This window comes from Acanthisitta chloris, unplaced genomic scaffold, assembly GCF_000695815.1.
Source record: "Acanthisitta chloris isolate BGI_N310 unplaced genomic scaffold, ASM69581v1 scaffold8747, whole genome shotgun sequence".
NCBI lineage: Eukaryota > Metazoa > Chordata > Aves > Passeriformes > Acanthisittidae > Acanthisitta > Acanthisitta chloris.
This window is the reverse complement of record NW_008682009.1, coordinates 40,599-45,547: the sequence shown is the minus strand read 5'-3', so window position 1 is coordinate 45,547 and position 4,949 is coordinate 40,599. Positions and strand designations below refer to the sequence as shown.

The following is a 4,949-nucleotide window of genomic DNA, read 5'->3' as shown; positions in this document are numbered from 1 at the left end:
AGCCCAACTTCAGGGCATAGTGAGGAACAGAGCTCTGTGTGTGGGGCCAGGAGTTTCCTTCTAGTGTGACAGGGCAATCTGTGGCTTGTCCTGCTCTATCCCTGGTCCAAGCCATGGCTGCTCTCTTGTTCTGCTGGGCTGTGCTGAGACATTCCCATCCCCTCTCTGCACACCCTGTGGTGGCTGGTCAGCAGCTGAGTGCTGGGTCCCCCTCAGTGGATCCCCACAGAGTCTGGTGCTCAAACCTGTGAGATTTCACCTGCTGAGCCTGACATTCTGCAGGTTCTGCTGCCCAATCCAGTGTGTGCATAGGGTGCTGCACTGCCAGTGCTCACCAGTTCTGCTGTCACGGACTTGTGTATTATCAGAACAAGGGTGATAAAAATTCAGTCATCTGCATTTTTATACCCTAATCTTTCTCTTCATAAATAAGACCAAAGTGCATGTTATCTAATAAATTTTATTTGTTAATCACTTGGATGGCTGGAATATTTCTCCCCCTTGGGTTATATGTATATAAATGAAAATATTGTTAGTGATTTCACAAAATGGTAATTCAGAATAATGGAGAGTTAATCCTCTTTTCATTAGTGAGCCACTTCAGGACATACACTGTGGCAAATTACACTGCATTTTAAGTCATTCTCAAGTGCTGTGCACTAGGAAAAAAAACCCCGTTAAACTATTTTTGCATTGATAGAAGTAATTGTGTGGCTAATTTGGATAAGCAGCATGCATTAGGCACAGCAAAGGAATCTCTTCTTTATGCTCACTCTCCACTCTACAGCTGCCAGATGGAATTTCTTATAGAGCTCTTTAGCTTTTTTAATTTTATTTTTAACAAAACAGGGAGGAAAGAAAGTGCAAGAGAAAAAAAAAGGAAAATCTGCCAGTCTATCTGCTGTTTAATTCAGAACATGAACAGAGTCTAGTGGTTGGAGCACTAATATGGCAGTGAAAGATTTCCTTACTGCACCATGTTTGGAGTCCCTTGAACTACTCAAATTAGCCCAAAATTTCCAGGAAAGACCTGTGAAATCACAGAACATAGTGGCCCATTTTCAAATGCGTTCAGCTGGAGGGATGTGCCACTCCACTACAAAATTTGTAGGGGGTTAGTTAAAGCTTTCTGAAACGTCAGTCATGAGCTCTACAGTTTGGCAGTCCCACAGATGGGGGAGGAAAAACTGAGGTTCATAGTTAGAGGTGAACGTCAGAGTTTTGGTGATGTGTACAATTCTATGCTGGTTTTCCACATGTAGTGGAAGTTTCTGAGTACTTGGAGACTGAAAGCTATAAGTCATTAGCTACATAGCAAAATACTATGTTTCTTAATATTTTTGGCTCAACATGCTGTGCAAGCCCTAGTGCTGTGTATAAAGATGCCAAACAATTTGGCAAGATTTATGCCTGGGAGTTAAGATCCAAGTCAGCTGTAGAGACTTAAAATGAAAAAGCTAAGAAAAAAAGCAGACATGCACAGACAAGGATTGCATTTGCCTTTGTCCTTTGCAAGGGCTATATACCCTCTGCTCTTCTTTTCTGCACCCCTCCCTGACCCAGGGGGTTCCTTCATCACTGCTGTTGTCCCAAGCATATGGATGTACTCTGGTTGCCAACTTGGAGCTGTGTTTGTGTGCCTGGAGCTACAGATCCCCTGTTTAAGGTTGGAGCCCAATGGTGTTGGTACAAACGTGCAATGAGAGAGGCCAAACAAATAAAAAGTAGGAAGAAAAATGGAGACAAAAGATCATTTTCCTTACTCTTTCCTTCAGAAGTATTAGCTGTTCTATCTTGCCTGACATAGGGCATAGTTCTTGCTTGCCTTAATGCCTGCTTCAGTCCATATTTATATAGCAGAATAATTTAAATTCCTTACCACCCATGTTTCCTGCTCTTGGAAGTTCTCCCAGTCCATATGACATCAATCACCTGTGCTAGTGGGGCTTTTGATGCTGGCTTTATTAAATTTAATTTGGTGCACACAAGTGTACCTGCCTTGGTTTTGTACTAAAAGTCTAAAAGCTACTTCTCCCTGAAAATACCAAGCAATCACAAATGTATCTGGTTTAGCTGGGCAGTGAAGATTTTCAGTATTCAGCAAACACCTAAATATATAACCTGTTTGTAAATGTAGAGGCAGATTTTAATCTTATTCCTGTTTGGATGCTTTCAGATTTTACTTCTTACCTCATGTCAGGTCTGAAAAAGGAGTGAAGCTGTGATACCTTCAGGGTTGGGTTTTTTTTTTCCAAGATGCCAAGGGAGGGAAAGAAAATAACTAAAGCAGACTATCTGTCAGCTCTGAGTCTTTCATGGGGAGTCTACAGAAGTAATGACATATCCACTAGACCTTACACCCACACAGTGCAGTAGGAGATACACGTGGTGCCTTTGAAATTAATCGGTGGTTGACCCTCAAGTCTGGGGACCAAAATAGTGAACACTAAATTTGACAGAACAACAAAAAAGTGGGGAAAAAGCCTGTTATACTGAATTAGAAATCATTTGTTGTGCATGCGGAGCTTGTTACTAAGAAATGATTCCCATTTTCTTTTCTGGTATTGTGTGGAGAGCTGACTTATTTGAATGTTTTTATTTATCAGGTAGAATTCAGCACCACTGATATTGAAGGACATTGATCTTCCAGGGAGCCCAAACTGAGAAAACCTTGCCTTCCTGACAACTACAAAAAAAAAATGTTTATTTGCTTCCTTCTTTCAGTTTAATAACTACCTTAGGCAAGACTTCATGGAGAAACAATGTCTGCAACAAGTGTGTACAAGAGAGAGAAGTACCTGAGAGAAGGTAAGGATGGAGAATACCAGTTCTCCTACACTTCCAAAAAAAATTGCAAAAGGTTTGAATCTAGTTTAGTAACCTGTCTCCAGGTAAACACTTGCTTGGTGCTGAAGGCAGACAAAAATCAGATCTAATGACTGAGGGTCCTCAGAAATAGCGAGGGAGGATGTACTGAGCAAGTCCTTCCATTTTCAAGAAATGTTTTGCTCTTCCATTTCCAGCAGCATGCCAGATACACCTCCCTTCAGGGTGAAGAAGTGCTTACCCTTTTGAGTATGACTAAGCAGAGGGCTGTTTTATAAACTGGAAATTTCTCACAGAAGCCAATGCACATGATGTCTAGAGTGTGCAGTGTTTGCACTTAGGAGGAGGCTAAATAGAGCTTTGGTTTCTAAGCTTTATGTGACTTGAAGTACATCAGTTGAACCGAGAGCTCGTCAGCTGCAGTAGCAAAAGCTTGCTTTGTTGGATGATTTAACTAAATGAATTTGAAATTGTGCTCCCTGATATGCCATGCCCATGATGTTTCACTCAGACTCCTAAGGCTGGCAGCAGCCACCAAGAGCTGAATGCTTCCCCGTGTAACCGTACGCTTGCTGCACCCCAGGGGACTGCAGTGAGCTGTGGTGCTGCAAACATTCCTTGGGTGGGTTTTGTGTTGGGTTTGCTTTGGGTTTTTCTCTAACACTAGGCCAAAAAAGTTAATTTTTTGCAAACACTTCTTGGGACAAAAGTCCTTAAAAATAATCTTTACAAGACCCCTAAAAGAATTAAACAAATTACAAAACTGGAATTCCCCAGGTATCTGCAGTATATTTAAGCAAAGAATATCACAATCCTGTGCATTCTATTCCTGTCCTAGACTTCACCAAAACTCATTTACTTCAGTTCATTTTACCCCTGCATTCTTATGCTTAAAGCATTCAGGGACTGTAAAATAGTGCATCCAATGCCTTTGTCTTTAAACAACTTAAAACCAGAAGAATCACAGCCTCTGTGCAATTATTTCCCAGACCCTCCTGCAGTGAATATTCAAAACTAATCAGTTATTTCAATGAATTTCTAAGCCACTGATGACTTTTTAAAAACTTATTTTTGTCCTCATTCTTTATTGACTGGACTGGATAATTTAAAACAGATTAAGCTTAGATTTCATCAAATATTATGAGAGTGCCCAAAGAAACTTAAAACACAGCATCATCTGAGAGAATTGTAATTCAATTGGAAAAGTTAGATTTGTCTGGAGGGTGGAGCAGTTATTGAAGGACAGGCAAAATATTCTGGGACAGATGTTACAAACCTTCATAAATTACATTTTTATTCCTGACTTTTAAATTGAAATTATCTCTAAGATAAATACACTTTAGGCACCTAATTTCCTAATTTATAAAGTGATTTCTGTAACACGACAAATTTGATTTTCTAAAGTTATAAATTATACATTCAAAACATTTTTGAGTCTGTAATAGTTTTAAATGTTTTTTTTCTATGCAACAAGTTTATGAAATTAATATTTACCTTGGAAAGTTTTCCAGCTCTGTCCTCTCCCTGGTTTCCTAAGCTAGGTTATAAAAGGAAGAAAAGGAGCACAAGAAGTACAGCAGAATGTGTATGTTGCTTAGCCTTACCTGTAAGCTTAGGTGGGTGCTCTAGGTAACCAGGTCCTGTGAAGTGTGGCAGAACGACAAAAGAAACCTTACTAACTTTGCAGCTAGAGTCTATTTTTAGAGGAGGATTTGCTGACTCTGACCTTGAGTGCTACCCACTCCAAAGGACGATCTTTACATCTGCTAGTAAAACTATTCCCTGATGTGACCTGAAACATTAAACCTGGCAGTTTAGTTATCTAGTCTTGGTATGACTAAGATAATATGATGCCTGGCTGTCGACTATAATAAAACAAAATTCATCTTTTATCTTCTTGTCCCCTTGTCAAGCCTGATGCTATGTTTACTACTGTGTGTGGGTGAGGAGCATTGCACTGCTGTTTCCTATCATGCTGTGCACAAGTGATTTGGCACTGGCACAACAACAGGCAATGGGGTAGGTGTCATCCTGACGAGGTCCTCATCTCTTGCATGTGCACCACCAGAAGGCCATTTTCCCCTACCTACTGTCTTGGTTTTCTTCAGCACTGGCACTCTTGG

General features: G+C 40.4%; 1 protein-coding gene across 1 annotated transcript in view; it reads right to left on the bottom strand.

Annotated features, from left to right (window-relative positions):
* DUPD1 (dual specificity phosphatase and pro isomerase domain containing 1) overlaps window positions 1-4,559 on the bottom strand; it is a 22,648-nt gene extending 18,089 nt beyond the window's left edge. Inside the window, exon 1 of the mRNA XM_009078315.1 lies at window positions 4,431-4,559. The gene's annotated coding sequence lies outside the window, so the exon portion shown is untranslated. The remainder of the gene's footprint in view (window positions 1-4,430) is intronic.
* Between the last annotated feature and the right edge of the window lie 390 nt (window positions 4,560-4,949).